At 30.4% G+C, this 22,539-nt stretch overlaps 1 protein-coding gene across 2 annotated transcripts in view; it reads left to right on the top strand.

Annotated features, from left to right (window-relative positions):
* Positions 1 to 22,539, top strand: part of LOC118743176 (protein CREBRF homolog) — a 66,877-nt gene that overhangs the window by 19,996 nt on the left and 24,342 nt on the right. The window contains exon 2 of one of the 2 annotated variants that reach the window (XM_036475718.1): positions 9,462 to 9,512. The exons of the other annotated variant lie outside the window; for it this stretch is intronic. The gene's annotated coding sequence lies outside the window, so the exon portion shown is untranslated. The remainder of the gene's footprint in view (positions 1 to 9,461; positions 9,513 to 22,539) is intronic. 2 annotated transcript variants of the gene reach the window in all.

Genomic DNA, 22,539 nt, shown 5'->3' with positions numbered 1-22,539 from the left:
CGTGAGAAAAAGGAGTAGTAAAGATAAAAAACAAATTACCGTTTAACTTGCTAATTTCTAGCTCCTGGCAGTAAGATTAGGGTGCATCATTCTCCATACAAAAAAAAAAATAAAAAATCGGCGCCGTTTTTCCACCGGAATTATAAAATCTCATATATTTTGAGACCTCCGTCAAAATATTTCATAAAAATATTTAAATTTACATGAGCTTGGAACGATTTGAAAATAACTCTAAAAATCTAGTTTTGTCATAAATAAAGTTAGTTTTAAAAAATATTTTGTCAAAAAATAGCCTCAAATGATAGAAGAGTTTAAGCTTAAAAGGCCTGTACATATAACATTTTTTTTAAGTTTTTTTCAACGAATTCAAAATAATAACATTTTGGGGGATATTTTAAAATCGGTTGAGCTCACGCAAATCTTGATATTTTCCGCGCAATGTTTAGGCGGAAGTCTTAAAATATATCCAAACTTTCATGTTTTTTTTATAACTCTTAAATGCCCAATGATGCAAAAGCTAGAGTAAGCATGCTTTGTGCTAAAAGCTCTACATTTACTTTTTAACCAGTCTTAATTAAACAAATTATTAAAAATAAATAAATATAATAAATAAATAAATGCAAAACAGTAAAGCTTCAAGCTAGCTTAACAACCAAATAGCTTTTTTCAGAAAGCTTTCACAAAAAAAGTGGGTGCAATTTCAAGGTTACCGCTCGTACACTTACCGCAATTTACGAAAGTATACATTGCCTATATTTCACAACAGAAATAATTTCATTTCTCTGCATACATTTATTTACATATTTTTTAACTCAATTTCAATAATTGCTCGCTTACTTCCTTCCCCCCACCCGCCACATGGCATGCCAGGCAGTAATTTGGTTACATATACAGGCATCTCTTTTCTTTAAATTATAAATTTTTTATTACCCTTTTTTGGATTGTTCTTTTTTTTTGTTGCTTAGTAGCCACATCGTAGACCTATCAGTCACGCCCCACTGCTGCTGGCATGCTAAGGCAGCTGTGAAATTTTATATACATATACAGTGACGAGCAAAACTGTAACATGGTTTAACACTTTTTGTTTCAGCCACCGCTATATTTCCAAGTTCTAACGACTTTCATACTTTTGCTGTATATTCTTGTTGGTACGTCCCTACTCCCTCTCTCATAATGATTTGAAGTCAATACAACAACAATAAAAAAAAACAGCAGACAAAAATGTAAATTAAGGCAGATGTTACAGTTTTGCACTCATATATTTTTAAGAGCTTTTTAACAATTTTCACGAAAAAAAAGAACTACTAACACAATGTTCAGTACTCTTTTGCCTGTTTCAGTTCCTGGATGTGATTTGGCATACCTTATTTGTATCTTTGTAAAAATTCTGGAGGTATATCCTTAGTTTGCTTTCACAGCTCATGTACTCGATTTTACGGACTTTGATACTTATTAAGCTGTGCTTTTAGTTGATTTTGCAAATTTTCGCCGAGATTCATATCCGCGGATTGTGGAGGTTATTTCAAAATAGCAAATTTTTGCTTATGCATCCAGTCTTTGCGAACATATGCAGTATGTTTTGGGTGATTTTTCAGCAGAAACTCTCATTTTCCGACTACATCTTGCAAATTTTGTTGAAATATGAACAGATACTGTTCCTTACGCATAATGCGTACTAACGGACCAACCAAATTTTTGAAATACAACCCCAAACAATTAAGATCCTACCACTGTGATTCACAGTTTGCAGTACATGATGCGCTTAGGCTTAATTTGGGTCTTTGATCCAATACCATGCCCGGCGATCTGATTGAAAGCGATTAATTTAGTCTTGTCAGACCAAATAACCTTCAATTGAAACTTAAAAATATGTTTTTTATTGCATTCTGAACGGCCTAACATATCCCAATAGGCAACGGTCCGGGTTTCGTGCGATGCAGCGAAACGCTGCCACACTCGCACATGTATTATGATCAAATTTGCTTTTTTCTTCTTTATGATGCCTTCGCGCTCAATTTGGCAATTCTTCGCCTCGCTGTCTATTGATTTCCATTAAAGTTTAATACCTTAAGCGCTTCTATAATAGTGGCTGCATCGCTACTTGCTTCTAAGTTCACAAGATATCGTACCGTAATATTTTTTAACAGACTTCCTCTGTCCTTGGGAACACTTAAGGCTATATTTTTTCTAAGTCTTAACATTTTTAAGTAGCAAATTCCAAAATTTTTGCCACTTTTCGTGCGGTTCCGCCTTTCCGCAGTAAATCTATTATTTACATTTATGGTTCCTGATTACCTTTGTAATTTACTGGTAATCACTTCTTCAATAAATTACAATATAGAAAAAAGTAATCTGACTTCCAACTAAGTAAAAGATAACTGTCAAATGTAAAACTGAGAGTGAGTGCAAAACTGTAACATCTGCCTTAATTTACATTTTGGTCTGCTGGTTTTTTTATTGTTGTTGTATTGACTTCAAATCATTATGAAAGAGGGAGTAGGGATGTACCAACAAGAATATACAACAAAAGGATGAAAGTCGTTAGAACTTGGAAATATAGCGGTGGCTGAAACAAAAAGTGTTAAACCATGTTACAGTTTTGCTCGTCACTGTATACATACATACATATGTATGTATGTATGTAAGCCTTTGCTGGGGGAAGTGACCTTTTTTATGGGATTTACTGCTTGAGTGGGAAAAAGTAAGTCGCTGTCGTTTCTGTGGGGTTATTACGAAAATTACTTTTGTACTCCGTTTTTGTATTCGTTTGTGCTGCGCCAGATTAAATACTTTTATTAGGCTGCCTTTTAGAAAACTCCTAACTAATTCACCTTCATACTTATACAAGTATACATTTTTAGGTGCTATATGGATAATTCCCGTGTAGATGTTTGTATTTTTTGCATTAATTTTTTATTTATTTTTTATTTTTTTAATCATTTAGGGCCTTTTGGTCGATGAGTAATACTCTGTTGGCTAATGAGTTTACCAAATACTTTATTTTTCGGTTTAATTGCTTACGGCCGCCTGCCTACTCCGTGTTTGGTTAAAAAATTTGATTAAGATGTTGGAATGAGAAGTCACAAAGGCTAGAATTGTGAGTGAGTCATTCTTTAGCGAACTTTCACGATGTAAAAGTCACTTAGACGGCAGGGTGTAGTTAAGGCAAAAATATAACTAAGCATTGGAAAACCACAGGACCTATGTTATTCCTCCGGATTTACCAAACTACTTCGCAGTTTTTTCTTGGCATTGATAATATTTTCTGTGGATTTCAAAAGAAATCTTCCAGAACAGCCAACTTAATTTAACCCTACGGGGCAACACTGGCTAATGCTTTTCAACTTACTACAATTCTTACAACTATCTTCTAAGCTCCTTTTCCACTTTCGAAGGGCTAATTGAAAGACCTGCTTAATAACGAGGAGGTCTTACCGTTATTCTGTTTTTATTTTAGCAGTAAGATTTTTTTTTATTAAATAAAAATTATTATTTTTTTCTTTTTAAAACAATAAAAACTAGTAATTAAAAAACAATTAAAAAAAGAAAAAAAATTATGTATTTGTCAATGTTATTGTGGCTTGTTAACATTTTATTTTTAATATTTTTATTGAGCTTTGTACAAAGCTGACAAATACATAGTTTAGGAAGAGCCTGCCTGAAACTATACAAAAAAGCAAAATAAGCAAATGGATGTATAGAATTGACAACAACAACCACGCTGTCGAGTTTAAATAGCGGCGAATCAGCTGCACTTGATAGTAGTTGGTTGAATAAGGAAAATGAATTAGCAACAAGAGTTTACGGGATGTACATAGCTCAGTGGTTAACGCTTCTGACTTTGAACATCGAATTCGCAGGTTCGTTTCCTGCTGAAGTCTAGAAAAAAGAAGTCTGATGAGGAGATGTGGTGATCTCCGAAATAGTGCTATAACTTCTACCGCTTAGACTTTGTTGCTTTTTCAATTTTTCCTAATAAACAATCGTGGTACAAAGCTCAATAAAAATATTAAAAAGAAAAAAAATTATTTGAGAAAAAATAAGTAAAATCTTAAAATTAGAAAATAATTAAATTAAAAAAGAACAAAAATGCCATTGAAAATATAAAATTAAATAAGTTCCCAAAAATTAAATAAAACATATTTGGGGTTTTAAAACAATACAATTTTAAAAATTCAAGAAAATTTAAGTAAAAAAAATATATAAAGAGAAAAGGAATAAAAAAAGTTAGTTTTCAAACATTAAAAAAAAAAAAATAAAAAAGAAACGCAAAAATCTGAAAATTAAAATAAAAGCAAATTGAAAAAAAAATATTTAATAAAAAAACAAACTAAGTTTCTAAAAATTGAGAGAAATTAAAATAATATATATTTTTCTGTTTAAAGCAATAAAATCGAAAAATTTAAAGAAAATTAAATTAAAGGAAGACATAAAATTTAAATTAAATAAAAATAAACTAATTCCGCTGCGCTAGGATTCGAACCCCGGATCTCTTGTGTGCCACACCAGTGCTTTACTCACTCGAAGGAGATGGAAGGCTTGTGTACCACGGCAAAGGTTGGGGGATGATGCCCTGAGGGCGGTGCACATTCAACTTTCTTCTTCGGAAACTTCGAACTGAACATACATAAATGAGAAGGTTGACCATTTCGGACAGTATTGGATAACTTTTAGTAATGTAGCAGATGGGATAAAGAATGAGCAGGCACCAAATTAATCTTCGTAGTGACAGCCGAGCCCTTTGAAATCGCTCGTACCACTTAAAAAAGTATAGAAAAATGCACATAAGTTGAGGCTGAATTCCCTTGGAACATGGAACAAGTTTGACCTCATGTGGGTACCGTACACTGTCTCGGGTTCAAAGCAACGAACTGGCTGATTAAATGTCGAGCTGCGGTTCTTTGAAGGGACTCTTTGGGTCGATGGTAATTATAGGGCTAAGAACAGTTGGAACTATCAGGCATCTTATGAAATTCCTTCTCAGACAGAGAAGAAGTGAGCTACAAGCCCCGTTACACGGCGACGTCCATTCGATCCGTTATGAAAGAGGAGGGTTTCAAGGAAAGACTTACCAGATTTTCGCCGGTCTAAACAGCGAATACTTTAGAAGTGTGTTTTGAATGTATTGCAGATGACTTTGAGATTAGTTTTGTAGGTCTTCTCAAAGGAAGTACCATTTCTTTTTTTGGAAGCAAAGGCTGCTTAGAGGGCAAGCGACTATAGAATTTGAAAGCGATCGTTCAAAGGAAGATGACTAACGTCAAGTTTCATTGAATTTATTTAAAGATATTATCATAATGGCTTTGGCAGAGTTGCCACGAAACGAATTTTCCCAGAATTAGCACCAAACCGAGACTACTTAAATAGTACACTAATAAAACATGGTGATGTAAAATTTAAGAAAAAATTATGACATGAATGACAATTTCTAGATGAGTGATCGCGACTTCACAGCTAAGCGATTATCACAGATCTACGAACATACAGACATACATACATATGTACTTATACGCATACAAACATAAATGTATTCCTCTGTAAACAATGACCCGCTATGATAATTGACCACAATGACACTTACATACTTATGTACATGCGTATGCTATTCTTACAGAATAAAAAATAAAATAAAATAAAATAAATTAAAATAAAACAAAGCGAAAACCGACTAACAAAATCCATTCATACTCGATTGAGAATTTACACAATCAACTGCTTGAGCGAGTCAAGTGTGCCCATTGATCCGGTATGCCGATTGCTGCTGACTGACGTCTCTGGGCGCTGATCATGCGTCGATTCTCATTGGCTGATTCTATTTTCATTGTAGATTGCATCATATTTTGTTTTTATTGCATTATATAAATGCAATTATAGTACTGTGTTGCATACGCGTGGCATTCGTAGGAGAATTGATATGCAGCAGCAGCTTGTCAATTTATGAAAGCGGGTATTTTTGAAGTTTTCTAGCCAGTTTGGTCATCTGTGTAGATTTATTGATGTGGATATATTTTATTTCCAGAATTTTAACGCAAAATAATAGGGGTCTTCACACCGAGCTTGGTACTCAGAAACTCGGTGTGTAGTAATTTTTCTCGTGTTTTTCATTTAGATTTTTTTTTTTCAAAAAATAGCTGAGTTATTATATTATTTCTTATCTTTAATCCTTCCCCTTTGCTTTACTCATTCTTTTTAACTCAATATGTCTTTACAAATTTTATCAGCTCTCTATCCTCTGCTATCGTTTTACATTTGCATTTAAAATACATATGTATGTATGTTTAATCGGCCATTGCCGTTTGGCAAACGACGATTGCGACCTTCAACCAAAGTACAGTCTTTCGAAAATAAAAAAAATACAAATAATCTATATATCTATAAGCGAATTCAGTACGCGGTAAGTGGCGCTGTAACGCTGACAACAAAGGCGTTGACAACTAAATGCATTATTTAAACAATTTGTTGCACGTTTTTCAATTAAATACTCCCGTTTGTTTATTACGATTTTTTAATTGCTCCTATGAGTGAAATATTAATAGCATTTTATGTAGCCAGTTTCACGAAGGCAATTTAAGTGATAAGCCATTATTTTTTTTTTGTTTGGAATTTAATATGAAAACTGACAGAAGGGTTAAATCATCTTTTACTTAAATTGCTGGTGAAAACTTCAGTTAATATCAAGAAACCCCATAATACCCTATACTCACAAAAATTGGCAACTCTCCAAAACTTAAAGCAGCTTAAAATGTCTTTTGTTTCAGAAAATTTTTAAAAATAGATTGCGGGAACTAAAGAGTATAAAAAAATATTTCAAATTGTTAACCTGATCAGAAATTTAGAAAACTGCCAAAAGGCCAAACTTATTCATAATTGTAAACGAAATTTAAAAATTTTTATTTATGTATATATTTTTTTTAATTTTGAAAATTGTATGTGGCAACCCTAGTAAAAGTATTTTTACATTATAGTGTTCTAAAAAATGTTTATTATTCTGTTTGTCTCTTAGCAATAATTTTTATAAAAGTGTACTAAATAAAAATATACTTTTTTTAAAGAATAAAATCTAAAAATTAAAAGCAGATTAAATTAAAAAAGAAAATAAATCAAATTGAATAAATTATAAAATAAGTTTCTAAAAGTTAAATTAAATTTCAAAAATATTTTTCTTTTCAAGACAATAAAATCTAGAAATTTAAAGAAACTTCAATTAAAAAGAAAAAAATTAAGGGGGAAAAATAAATTTAAAGAAATCTAAAATAAATTTCGTTTGGTGCCAATAAGTTAGTATGTTCGACTGCTCATACATCTAACTTATTCATATTATTCAGATAGGTGGCAACCTTGCTTGAAATATTACTGATTAAAAGTTATTTATTTTTTTTTTATACCTATATTGCATAACTCTAGTTAACTTATGCAGGTATGCACTTTGTCCATTTGCTTTTTTTTGTTGACGGCAACCCTATCCAAAAAGAAAATCGCTTTATTTAAAGATTGTTACAAAAATTAGCCGACTTCCTCCACCGTTTCTCTAAGCTCAGCATGGCGCTTCCACATCTTCATAATATTTCGCCGTTTACTCTTTTTCACTCAATGCTCTAAAATTAATTTTCACATTTAATCAACTAAAATTTTATCTATCGTAATTTTTGTATTCTTCGTTCTACACAAATATTCGCTTAAGTATTGGCATTGTTTACTGTCGCTTTTCAAACAAAAATTTACAAAATTAGTTTCTGCTCATATCGATAAGACGGTGCCAGTATATTTTTAGCTGTTCTACTTCGACGCTTCACGGTTGTTTGTTTGAAATGAAGGCGAAGGCATTACAGATTAGATTTTGTCACTCAAATTTCAACAAGACAAATCAAGGCCATACGACTTTAGCAGTTTTTATTGTATGTACATATGTATGTATTAACATACTTGATATGTACATATGTATGTATGTACTTATATTTATTTATTTATTTATTTATTTGAAAGTAGAAAGTAGAACTAGAATATTTGTTTAAAATGCTTGGCAGAATTCATTCCTGGGTTTTAGAGTGAATTGCCCTAATAAGTTACTACTTCAGCTGTAAAGTTAGCAAAAGTACATACATATGTAGTAGCTTCACATAAAGTTATCGTAATTTATTGAGTGAGTGAATAGATTTAAATAAAATACAATTCATTTTAATGCTTTGCTACAAACTATCTTTCATTAATAAAAAATATTTTTATATATGTAAAAGCTTCTATCGTTTCTATCGCTTATATAATTAACTTTGAGTTCTTCAAATTCTAGCTTAGCTACTTATATATTAGTTATAAAAAATAACGCTATTGCACTGTTTAAGCAAAAGCTATTAAATTCAAAGCCAAATCATTCAACAAATCAACTAAAGCATCCAATCTTAAATTAATGAGCTCTCAAAGCTTATGGAACTATTATGTAGGTTGCCTATCGGCTTGTGTATGGTAAAAGCTCACTCTGTTCGTAGCGCTTTACAACAACAAAGCTCTAGAAAGCTTCTGCATTGTTTTTTTTTGGTCCTGACTGATATATATAGTTCTACTAACTAGCAAAAACTAGCCGGCAGATAAAATCAATTAAAGTTTTCTTCAGATTTTATATGGCCTACAACGGGGTAGAATCTGTTCGATTGTCGTTGCTTTACATTGGCGACGATATTAAATATGTATAAAGCTTAATTGGCTCTATCTGCGAACTATATTTTCGTTAACGATCTCAAGGACAAAGCTTTTTAAAGCTCTCTGTGGTCGCTACTGGTATACATATCAGGGATTTGCAATGCTGGTGTATTCACCTTATATGGGAATCGTTGGGTATATTAATGCCTTAATATTGTAAACTATTAATAAATGGAGCTTTAAATTCCCACTGCATTCAATGAATATCCAGTGAAAGCTAGAGCTTTTTTCGGCGAAACTTAAAGAGTTTTTCGAAAGCTCGGCTTAGCGCAAAGCTATCCAAAAACCCACGGACTTTGATGTAAAAGCAACAACTCCATCTATACATACATTTATTGATATCGTTTGCTATGTTTATCTAAATTGTTATCGATTTATTTTTCTGTGACTATTTGACAGGGATGGGCATTTTTGTACTACCGTCTGGTATTTGTAAATCTGAAAATTTTTACTGCGAGTGAAAATTAGCGAGCGTTAACAATTTCTGTCTGAAGCTGAAAAAGCTTTCTTTGAAAGGTTCTTCTAACCATAATATCAGCTTGAAATGCTGTTTTTTGTTCGTAATGACATACATGCTGCATTTTCGAACTTCGAATTCTACTAAAATTTCACTCTAAGCTTTAACAATAAGCAACAATACATATCTCTCTCTAGGTCATCCCATTCTTTCGAACCAAATAATTTCTTCTATCCTAAAATTTTACTTTTTGCATCTTTAAATACATTTTCTTCATTTAACACTAATTTGAACGTTTTCTTCTTTCCAGGTAATTATGGCGAAACAAATTTTTCAACGCAAGTATTGTGCTACCTATTAAGTGAGTATGTATTTCTAATGTTAAGCATGAAATCGTTTTTATTGCTAAATTTATTGATTTCCACCGATTTGCGGATTTTTTTGTGCTGTGTAAAATTTTCACGTGATTATTTATATACATATGTAGCGTACGAATATGTACATGGCATATGTATGCAGATATGTACTAAGTATACGTGTATACGAACCAAATACATAAGTAATACATATATTATACATATGTATGTATTTATATCAAACCATTATTGCAACATTTTATTCTGGAAGTAAAGAGATGCAGAGCCATATGTTCTGGCAATGGTGAATATTGTTAAAATCAATCAGCAGTCATCGATATGTCAAAACATACATATGTATATACCTACAAATTTATATCCCAATATACATACATACTTATATACTGTGCTAATAGAATCGATAATTAAAATCAATTTAGCTTGATTAAGCAAAAAATTCATTATTGCTCAATTCGAACGAGCGCTGCTGGCTTTGCAGAAATAATAAATTTCTACACAATGAAAGAAAAAAAACAACTGCAACTGTGTCTCAACAATGGAATACGCGAATAAGTCGTGCAAAACTGATTATCAATTTAATATTCTTATCGAGACATGTACATATACATACCTACAATACTTAAAACCAAACAATGAGATAATATGCAAACATTTCAGAAATGAATTCGCCTTTGTTACGGACCAAGCCTTAAAGCAGCATGTCTAAAATTCAGTTTTTAAATAAAATATTATTTACTTTTTGCTTTTTCCACCTACAAATTTTTTGCCTAAAAATCTACTCTCTTTACTTCAAAAATCAACTCTCCTTTGCTTTCGTTTGTGTTTGATGTACTTTTCAGTGTCAATATTTGTATTTTATGCGAAAGGAAGATGCAAATTAAACTCAGAAAGTCTCAATATTAACTAAGTAAGTAACAAGCAAGTGTGCTAATGAGTAGATAAGTTATATTTAAAATTTGTTGTATGTACACATAATTAATAGAAGATAACAATATTAAATTTATCATTGCTAAATCACTGTTCACGTGACAGCAAGCGAATATACCTACATACATATCGTTCATTTGCTGGAGGAATTTCATAACTCGAAAAATCAAAAGCATAAGTTTTGGAAAGTTTGTAACTGGTGGTATTCCACTTATTTAAAAAAGTATAGTATGTTCTGACTTTTTCGTGATATTTGCTAATTTTTTCAAAAGTTTTTCACATTTTTTTAGTTTTTGTGAAATTTTTCCATTTTCAATTTAGTTTTGGAATTTCAGAATTGTATCTTATTTTTGAAAATGATTCTTACATTTTAAAAATTTTCTGAATATTTTCGTTCAGAATTGTTTTTTTTTTTTAATAACATAATCTTATTTTTTCAAAATAATTCCAAAAGGTTCATTTTTTTTAATTGTTCCTATTTTTCGAAATTGTTGCTATTTTAAATTATTCATATTTATTTTAAATTATTCTTTTTTTTATTGGTTCTTGGTTTTCAAAATGATATGTATTAAAAAAAATTAATTATACATACATATTTTTTTTAAATTATCTTCTTTTTTTCAAAATTATTCTCTTGTTTCATTATTCTTTTATTTTTTGAAATTCCTACTAGTTCAAAATTATTCGTTTTTCAAAATCATTCTTCTTATTTCAAAATTTTTTATTATTTTGTTCAAAATAATCAGAATTTTATCATGATTCTTTTTCTTCAAAATGATTCTTATTTTTTCGAAACCGTTTGTATTTTTTTAAGTTTCTGATTTTTTTTTAAATTTCTTAATATTTTTCAATTTGTAAGAATTTGTTTAACGTTTTGAAATGTTTTTAATTTATGCAAACTTTTTCAAGTGTTTGCGTGTTTATTTTTTTCAATTCACAATGTTTCTCAAGTTAATTTTTTTTTGTTATTTTTCTATAAAGAAATTTAATAAACATTCTGAATATTCTTCTATTTTTTCAAAATTTAAATTTTTTACACTTAATTTTTTCAAACCTTCTGATTGTCTCAAAGCTTCTAATTTTCTCAAAACTTCTATTTTTTTTAGTTAAATTTTTTTTAAAACTTCCAATTTTTTCAAAACTTTTAATATTTTCAAACTACGAATTTTTTCAAATTTCTAATTTTCTAATACATAATTTTTTCAAAACTTCTATTTTCTTAAATTCCCGATTTTTTTAACTCATAGTTTTTTTTAAACATATTTTTTCACAACATAGTTTTTTCAATACTTTTTCCAAGTTTTAAAATATTTTTTGAAGTTTCAAATTTGTTGAATCTTTTTTAATGCTCCGGTCTTTAAACGATTTTGAATTTTAAACATTTTTTTATTGTGTTAAAAAAATGGTCTTTGTTTTAGACAGAAAGATAGTAGGTACATCTATCTTAGCCCATTCTCCAAAAATCATTGTGTACAATTTTTTTCTTGTCACCCTTATTTCTAAGCTAAATTATAGAACTTTTTTAATAAAAGAATAATTGAGCAAAATGAATGCTTGATGTATGGAATTTTTTATAAATTTTTCTGAATATCAACTCCTTGTACACATACATACATATATACCAAGCCAATCATCTGAAGTCTAGGTAAATTGAATAAAAATCTAAATCAATTAATTCGTCCGCCGATTTGTACTTTCGTCATAAATATATATGTATATCAAAGCTTTGTTAAAAAATGTTATGTGTTTATTTTGCTCTGATATACTTTTTGCAAACTTCTTCTTTGTGAAGTCAATATGTACATACATACATATATTTTATGTACATACATTGATACATACTTACTATACTTTTTTTTTGCTTCATCCGTTCTTGTGTTCTTTGTTCTTTTCCATTATTGCTCGTATACTTTTTGCTCTTTTTGTTGTTGTTTCTGTCATCACTTCCTTCTTGATGCATCATAATTTATATATTTGCTATATATTGAGCAACATCCTGATTGCGGAGCTTCAAAGCTTGTCTGGAGATAACGTGAATATATTTTCTTCTTCAAGACAGCTTTTGATAGCTGCTGATTTTATTAGTTGTGGCATTCTTCGTCAGTTTAAACGGCGATTGTCACTAAAACAGCGATGACAAATATAAATCGATACGGAGGAAGTTAACAATTACTTACAGTGGTAATGCGAGTGATAAATATATCGATAATTGAATAAATAGCTAAATCGTTAAATATATAAACAAGTCTGCAAATATATCTATAGTTCAATTCATATGACTAAAAATCGATAAATATATCGATCTATCAATTAATAAATATCGATATAATTCTTGATAATAGAAAAATATGTATATCGTTAAAAATACGAACCAATCGATAAATATGTCTATAAATCGATTATTTAACTTGAAAACGGTCAAATATCTGGAACGTTATCAATAATTATCGATAAAAGGGAGTTACAGTAAAAAAATACAACTCGTGAGATTTGCTCATATACTTAGTATATATATGTATTATACTTACGTAACTAATGTATAGCAGTCATATTAAAAGCATCATGTGAGACATCATTCTGCTGATATGAAGTGGTAATTTTTTTCATGAATTAAGTACTATTTATACAAATTTTACAAAATTGTGCTAGCATCATCTAAGTGAATCATTTAGTTGAACACTTGAAAAAACAACTTAACTCGTAAACCAACGTTTTTCTGTTGAAACATTCAATATGTGAGTTACGGTTCAATATCTAAATTATCAGCTAATAAGTGCCGTAGTTCAAAATGCCATTTTAATTAAATTTGTATACAAATATATGTATATATTTTTTTAAATTTTATTATTTTTCAACTTAAATTAAAACCTTTAAAATCACAACATATGTTGTTTTGCTAAAAGTCCACTTTATAGATACTAAGCTTTACATACATATGTTTGTATGTATGCATATTTTTGCTTTTATTTTGATTATATTTTCTATTTATTTAACATTTGTGCTAAATAGCGAAGTGACTTGCGAAAACCTTTGTCTTAAATAAAAATATATGTATGTAGGTGCATATACTGTCTGTAAACATACATATGTACGTCTAAGAACGACACTAATGACGTAAGTAGTACCGACAACCAAAACGACACTCTGTCAACCGATTGCGATTGCTTGCCGATCGTAATTTCTTAGGGTGGGTGCTCACATAACCTCCCACCCACTTTCACTGTAATTTAGTGCGGTGGAAGGGGTTAAGAAAAAAGTCGTGACAACGTGTGATCATTAGCTATAAAAAAGGCAAATGGCGCGCCGCACAGTGGGACGTCACCATATAAGCTGCAACCAAAATTACATACATACTACAAAAAGGTAAATACTACAAATTTGCTGGAAATTTGCACCGAGGAATGAAGAAATGTAGAAAAAGGTTAAAAAGTCGACACACTGCCGCGCCTACAGCTCTTATGGGCAGAAATGTCAAATGATATCCAATTTTCAGTAAAATTCATTCATTTACTTAGATAAGCGGAAATTTCGTTCACCCTGGTCGTTTAATCCAAAATTTTCAAATTTGGTTGACACTGAAGGGTTTCTCACTATGACGCCCACCTGCGGAAAACTTTTTTGGCTCAGAAGTGCTAAATGTTATGAATTTCTAAAGCAATTCCCATGTCTTCCTTTTAAAAATGAAAAAAAAAGGAAAACATTCACGTACATTGCCTACATAAATGCTAAATTATCAGCATGGTATGTATGTATTTGCATTGAAACCTTCAATTCTACCTGCATTTTATACAACGATAGCTGAGTCAAGGCAAGCAGAACTTTTGCGATCGAAAACGCATCTCGTTCAGAGAAGCGTCCCTTTTGACTCTATGCTGAATCTGATTAATATACCTTTTCAAGTTTTATTTACTCCTTGAACCTCTTTAAAGTCAGCACTCGGAAAAGTTGTATTATATAGAATTTCCTGTGAAGCTTTCTCATGAATATTTACAAGTATATAAAAAATATATAAAAGAAACTGGTCATCAATCAGATTGGCTTATTATACATATGTACATATGAACAGGTTTCGGCACGGTAGAAATATTTTTTTTTTTTTTAATTTACTTGCAACAAAATCAAAATTTTTTCTTTAAAATTTATGTTTTACATTGTATTTTTTTAAGCTCGTGACTGCAAGTATTCGAAAAAAAAATCTAAACATTAAAAATTAAAGATCAAAAAAAATAAACTTTGCGGAATATTAACAAAAAATCAAAAAAACTTTCGTAAAAATGTCTACTTCTGTAATTGAATTTTTTATAAAGATTTTGAGTATGCTGTTTTGTATGAAAAGAAAAAAAACTAAATTAAGAATAAAGAACAAAATAAAAAATAACAAGTAATTTTTAGCAAAAAAAAAAACCGACTTCCACTCTCATATAAAAAAAATATATATATATATATCTCATGATCCACTTATCGGATCTTAACCAGATTAGTATGGGACCACCTCTGAGACACTACCTTTCAGATGCAATCGGTTGACGTGGCCCAAAGTTATGCGGTAACATACGTAAAAAAAAAAAAAAGTATTCCGACGAACTGATAACCTCCTCCTTTTTTGGAAGTCGGTGAAAAATTAAACTAAATCGATAAAAATTTAAATACAACGAAATAGGAAAAGTAAATGAAATACAATAAAATACACCTCATGTCAAAATTATAAGTGCACATATTGACAAGTTTGAACAATTAAATTTTTTGTTAATTAATTTTAATTATTTTTTATTTTATAAAAATGTATATTCAACGAAAACCGTACAAATACAAGTTTCAAACTTTATAGTACAATGTCTAAAAAAAAAATCAACAAACTTTCGTAGAAAATTTGATGTTTTTTAATCAGATTTTCAAAAATTTCAAAAAAGGAGCATTCCATCAATTCGTCGGATAACTTTGCATCATATGAACCATTTTCGGTAATCCTTTTTTTGTTGTAAAGGTGGTACCCATACTAATTTGGTTGAGTACGTACCGACCATTGGATCATGAAAAAATTGACGTTACTCCTAATTTTTTTTTTGCTTAAAAATTACTTGTTTATTTACAAAGGTTTTAAGTGTGCAATTTTGTAGCCCGCTGAATTTTATTATAAAAAAGTCGAAGTGTGAAGTAACTAGGGCTTATCGATGATTTTAAACATTTTTTTCTGGAAGTTATTGGTAATTTTCTTTCATATAAAAAAAGTTGTCGAACATACCTTCCAGCAAAAAAAAAAAAAATCTTGCCAAAAATCAATGGTAGGTCCTGGCCACCTCAAACTTGTGCTAAGCTACAATAGAGCATACCGAAATTTTTTCTAAAAATTCTGATTAAAATGTTTGAGATTTTCAAAAAACTTTGTCGAAATTTTAAAATTTTTGTACAGAGTTTCAAATCAAGGTTTTTGTTAGAAAATTAGCTGTACTTTCATAAAAAACAATAAACTTAAATAAATAATAAAAAATAGCCAAAACGTTTTAAAATTCTGCCTCCCTATTTGTTTGCCCGCCACTGTATGTAATCAATTTCAAGCTCAGAAAGAAAAATGGGAATTATTGGGAAAGAGAGGCGTGGCACCAACTACTACATTCCAAATAAAACTACATATGTTGTTGAGTAGGTAATTAATTTTGGGCAGGGCAACGTCTACAGACACTGGCTAGTCTAATAAATTAAAACAAAATAAAACAAAATTAAATAAATTTGCACGAAAGATTTAAAAACACCTTTGTGTTAACTTTACACTAGAGTGCACAATTACATAAATTGGGCGTCTTGTATCTAAAATTTAGTTAATATTTTTTTTCGGTTTTTCGCTCCATATTTATTTATGTGCTCTTATCGCATAATTTAAAAAAATGGTATTGTTCGAATCAAAGTCACATGCTTTAACATTTGTATTTCATATAGGCATGCATACATATGTGTGTATGTAAACAAGTGTGCAAATTAGATTGTTAACACGACCCCTAGTCGGCCTACCAAAGCAAGCATTGTTTTTTGGTTTTTACAACGACTGCCGCTTCATCGGCGACCAAGTGAACAGTCTAGCGTCAGTTCGCCCACCAATCAGCCAACCAGTCAGGCAGCCTATCTGCCTGCCCGCCAGACCTCTGAGCTATGTATACACGTTTGTTACATTTCATTTCTTTTGCTACCTCTCAGCTTGTACTATGCACAGTTATTACCTACACTCAAGGTCAATACTGTTTATTTTTTATATTTTGTTTTGAATTTTAAATTCATCATAGATTTCTGTTTTCAACAAATACATACAATACAGTTGGTAGGCTGAAAGCAGAATAACGAAAAGAGACATTAATAAAAAATTAAAATAAAAGCGTTGTAAAAACGCAGCAGAGAGAGTGAGAGAGGGAGAGAGATGAAGAGATGAACGAAGAAAGATATAATGCGAGGGTGAGAAGAAAGGAACGCGAGATAAAAAGAGAAAGAGTACACATGAGACAGCTGTGAGGTGCCTAAACATTTCGAGGGAGCCCCTAATGGAGGCATCAAAAGCTCTACTTTGGCGCTCTGTTGACATTTTGATTTGCCTTTGTGGGAAGTATAGGAAAAATAAAAATTAATTAAATACATACACACCTACAAACTTACAAGATACGGCGCTCTCTCTTGCTCTGTTTACAATATTCGCGCGCTTGCTCACTTTTGAATTTTGTTTCATAAGTACATACATACATACATAGTCTCTTAAAAAAAAAAGCAATAAAAATAAACGCCAAAAAACACAGCCGCTTTGCTGCTTTGTTGACGTTGGCAAAAGCTTCAAGATTATTCGCTATGTTCTTTAACTTATTTGAGTTTCTGGTATTTCGTTGTTCTCTTCCCATGCACTATGTTCTTTACGAAAGCTTGGATTTCTAGAACACATACTTGTATGTAAGTATAGTAGTAATAAGTATGTATGCATGTACTCACATGTATCGGAAAGAATCTCGAAACACTTTTCTGCTTCATTTCAGGTATCTTCACCAATCGAGGAGTGCCGTGTGTTTTTGGTGTGCCTGAGTTTTTGTGTGTACCCTATTCAACAAACATTTTTTTTTTTGGTGTAGGAATTAAATTTATGTAAACAGGAAGTACATATACTGGCGATCAAAAGTGGGTGCATGGGGATTTGCGTCAAATATTGGCAATGTTTTCAAAAATACATTTTTTTTGTTAAAAAAAAAATAAAAATTTAATAAGCCAAACTTTCAAACTTTAGACAGAGCTTAACAAAAAATCGGCAAAATTTTCACGTTCATATGGTAAAAAGCGCAAAAGCCGTCAGAAAAAAATTAAATTTTGAAGAAAATTTTCCTAAATTCTGTGTAAAGTTTGAAACTTTCACTTGTGTATTTTTATAAAAATTAACAAAAAAAAATTCAACTTGAAAAACCTTGCAAATATTTAACAAAAATCACCATGCACTTACTTTTGGTCGTCAGTGTATGTATGCGAAATGGATTTGATATTCGATACTATGGCAGTTAATATTTAATAAAAAAACATACATATGTACTTAAGAACATACTTATGTACATGTACATATATGTACACTTAAAAACACATATGTATAAGTACACATGTACTCATGTACATATGCACATTAGGCCTTACCACCTTACAGGAAAAAAAGCCATTGTCTAAAGTAAAGTGTTGTTTGCAGGCATCAAGAAAAATCACAAGAAATATTTTTCATTATTTCTGTTGCTGAAACAGTACTTTGGTCTTGCTGTAAATTTTCTTGTAAAAATAAATATCCGATTTTTTTTTCTTAAGAGCTGCAAACTGAATAAAGAAATTTTGATAAAATAAAATTTCTTTTCCGTTTCTTGTGTGTAATTTTCTTTGAATTTGTCGTTTTTCTTGAGAGCTGTAAACAGCCCTTAATTTCGCAATGCAAATTCCGAAAAACAAGTTTTTTCTTTTTTTGACCGAACCGATATAGGGGTGGCTTTTCTAAATTTCACGGTGACAACTACATACATTCGCCAATAATTTTTTTCTTGCAAAAATACTTTAGACTTCGAGGTGTACGGCGAACTTTTTTTCTGGTATGACCTAGTGTACATACATACATACCACATATATGTATGTACATAGGCCATACGTTTGCTCAACTTTTTCATACATAGTTCTATTCGCCACGCCACATTTCCCATTCTCAGTTCCAAAGTTTATTTTTATTATATTTTGTATTTACTTTTGTCGTTTATTTTGTTTGAGTACAGTGACACTCATTAAATAATATCCATATGTACAAATGTATATAGCATACATAAAAGTGCCGATCTGCCGACAATGAAAATAAGAAAACAAAATAAATATTATGAATATGCAAAAGTGAGTGTTTTTTTTTTAAATATGGCGTCTACCATCATGGCGGGCAGCCGCCAGCCATCATACAATGTTACACTTCCCCAATCATTTGCGATTGCTTGAAGTATTCACAGCACTTAATATGTATGTATGTATGTAAGCATGCATTTAAATGTTAGAATAAAACAATTTTTTTTTTCTTCGCGATTTGGTTAGCTCAAATAAAATGTTGATGTATGTATGTATGCGTGTACAGTCAGTGCCAAATGTAAGAGTACACCTTGTTCTAATACAATATTCACACTTATTTTCATTCATTATTTATGAAAATATAGATTATTTTATAACATACGCCATATAAATCAAAGTTTCACACTTTATATAAAGTTCACAAAAATTCAAACAATTTTCATCAAAATATCAAAAGTTTTATTCAGAATTTCTAGAAAATTTTCGAGAACGCAGTTTTGTAGCAGTTTTAGTAAAACAAAGTGCCAGCTTAAAGTCGCTAACAATTGCCTTTGATTTTTTAGAAAACTGCATACTCGAAAATTTTCTAGAAATTCGGAATCAAAATTTTTAAATTTTGATGAAAATTGCTTGAATTTTTGCGAACTTAAAAAAAGGGCGAAGCTTTGATTTATATGGTTGTTGTTATAGAATAATCTATATTTTCATAAATAATTAATGAACAAATTTTTTCTTGAAAATAGGTGTTAATATTATATTAGAACATGGTGCGCACTTACATTTGGCACTGACTGTATATGGGGTGTTCCATACGAAAACGTACGGGGTTCACACTTCATGTGTTTGATTTGTTTAAAATTTTTAGGGTTGGTGCATAAACATAAATAATAAATAAATATGAAATTTGAGCTTGATTAATACATTTTTTAAAACTTTTCAGCACAAAAACAAAAACAAATCGATTTAATACACACATAAAAATTCTCTATGAAAATAAATATTTAAAAAAATTTTTTTCTTTATTGTAGAGTGCTTCACATAATACTAAAATTAGATATTGCGCAATACTCAGAGCTACCATTGTGATTTTTTTAAATTTTTTTTGAGATGACATATTTTTAAAAACAATTTTTTTTAATAAAAATGTGTATGTGAAAAATTTTTCAAGAAAAAAAAATTTTTAATTTTTATTTTCATAGAGAATTTTGATGTGTGATTTTATTAATTTTTTTTCCTCGACCCGTTCTCGACTATTAATATAAATATATATAAAATATGGCAACCCTATTCTAAATTTAGCCCAGATGTATAGACTCACAAAGGGTTCACATTGGGTGCCTTCCTTGACATGGAGGACGCTGTTCTTCAAACCTAATTTTTTCGGATTTTTTCGAAATTTTTCGAGATTTTTCGAGAATTTTCTGGATTTTTAATCTTATTCCTCTGTATTTTTGGGCACATCTTATGAACTACTTATACTATAGTTATTTTTCGTGCTTTTGCAAAATCGAACAGACTCTGTCCGTTGTCGAATATGCTGTCATAAAAACTGAATTTTATTTGAGTGCGCTGTCCCTAGAAATGGTCTGTCAAATACTGGCTGGCATCTTTTTAACTTTTTCCATATACCGTAAAAATTGTTTTCCCTTCTTATTTCAAGTGGAGGACTGTCATACCATAGCTCATGCATGCTAGAATTTCTTTAATCTTTTCGGTTATTATTTTTATCCACTTGCAATGCTAAAATTAATTCTAGTCTAATTTTTCTATTAACAAAAAATATCATGTATGTACATATAAATGTTTGTTGTTCGCCCTGTTTAAGCTCTTTTGGTTCAGTATCAATTTATTTCGTTTTCTAGCAGTATACAAAAATTTAGATACAAATTATACATACTTATTTTTTTATTTTTACTTGCATAACAAATATACACTTGTGATTGAACAAATAAATAGGTAGCTACACCGGAAAAAAAAGTTGTTGTCAGCCTTCGAAATGCGCGAGTTCAATAACCTCATTAGTGGAATGTTAAGCAAAAGAGAAGGGGATGCACAAAAATGGCGGTGGTAGCAGCTGATTAAATGGCTTAAACGTATGACCGACCATACGGCCAATTGGGGATGAGTTTCTTCGGCGCTGTACACATATGTATGCATGTATAGTTGTGGTGTAAATTTTGTTACCTATTCTTTTTATTTAATCCTCTAAATTAAAGTTTGTGTATGGCTTATTCATATATTGTTTTATTTGGGTAATAATTTACATGGCGGCGCACAGGCCGATGTCTGTGTACATTATAGATATTAAAGAAAAATGAATTTTCAGAATTTTTGTCTGTCTGTGTGCTTGTAGGCGCATAACTCGAAAACTAATGCATGGAATTGAATGCAGTTTTCGCCGATATATTTCTAGTGGTCTAACTTAAAATATAGAAATAAAATAATTAGAGAGTTGCCACCTGTTTGAAAATTGCAATTTAAGTAAATTCATAAGATAAAGTAAATATCGCAAAGACGTTGAAGACGGCTTACAGCCGAAAATATTTTTCTGGAGGTTGCCACATGTTTGAAAATTTTCATTTAATTTAATTGAAATAAATTGAATATGGCAATACGGGTATCACACTGACGAGGTTTAGGAAAGTTTACTGGTGAAAATATTTTTGAGGAGGCTTGCCACCTGTTTGAAAAATTTTATTCAATTGAATTGAGTATCAAACAACACAAAAACCCTTTTAAGTGAAGTGTCGTCGGGTATTTAATAGTTTCAAATAAAATTCGTGATCAGCGTGCCTCAATACCTAATAGGTGAAATTTTAAAAAAGTTATTCCTATTATTTTTTTTTTAATTTTCACTCCATTTGTCCGCTCTCAACTATCCAACTATAAATTTTATGATATATTCGGATTTAAAATGACAAAAATACCAAGATTTAAAAAAATAGGAGTCGCCACCAGCGGTTGAAAAAATTTAATTATTTGTTTTGAATCGCAAAAATTCGACAAAGCTTTAACTCGAAATCTGATAAATTAAATTTTTTTTGAAACTTGTTCATGTAAATTCATAAACTCGTTGAGCTATACCTGGTCACAGCCAAATTTCGTCCAACTATTGCGATATAAAAATTTTTTAAATTTCTTCAAACCCGGGTAGCGGCACCTAAATTTTCATGGACGTCTTTATTTAACACGAAGAAGAAAATAAAGGAATGCCCCATGATTTTGATTTTTTAAGGACCTCCCTAATGTGTATGCAAAAATTAAAATTAACGTTTCACACACTTACTACAACAAAACATAATACCTTTTTACAACCAGGAAATCTTAACTCACTGACCACAATGCTCTCATACTGAAATTTATGTGGAATATTTATTTGCCATTCGCATTCAGCACATTTCAAATGAATTTGTCTACTTTGGTATGCCAAGCAATTTTGATATATTTTTAATGTTTTCAACATAATTTACAACTTAGTATTTGTACCTGTAGACATGGAGATTTAATGACTACATGCCATTTCTGTGTGTTTTCATAAATTTTCTATATTCATGGCTAACAAATATGTAGGTGAAAGGAACATTCGAAATATGCGTATGCCAAATATTTGTGTATATTTCAAAAATGTGGCCGTCATTTTAAAAATATTTTGTAAATGCGTTTTTAAATAGGTATTTTATGTGATATGTTTTCATGCTTTAAAATATTTACTGAAAATAATACAAATGTATTTTATATTTCATGACTAATGTGTGTCATGTATTT

This window comes from Rhagoletis pomonella, unplaced genomic scaffold, assembly GCF_013731165.1.
Source record: "Rhagoletis pomonella isolate Grant_MI unplaced genomic scaffold, Rhpom_1.0 Rhpom_scaffold_00001, whole genome shotgun sequence".
NCBI lineage: Eukaryota > Metazoa > Arthropoda > Insecta > Diptera > Tephritidae > Rhagoletis > Rhagoletis pomonella.
This window is presented reverse-complemented; position numbering and strand designations above follow the sequence as displayed.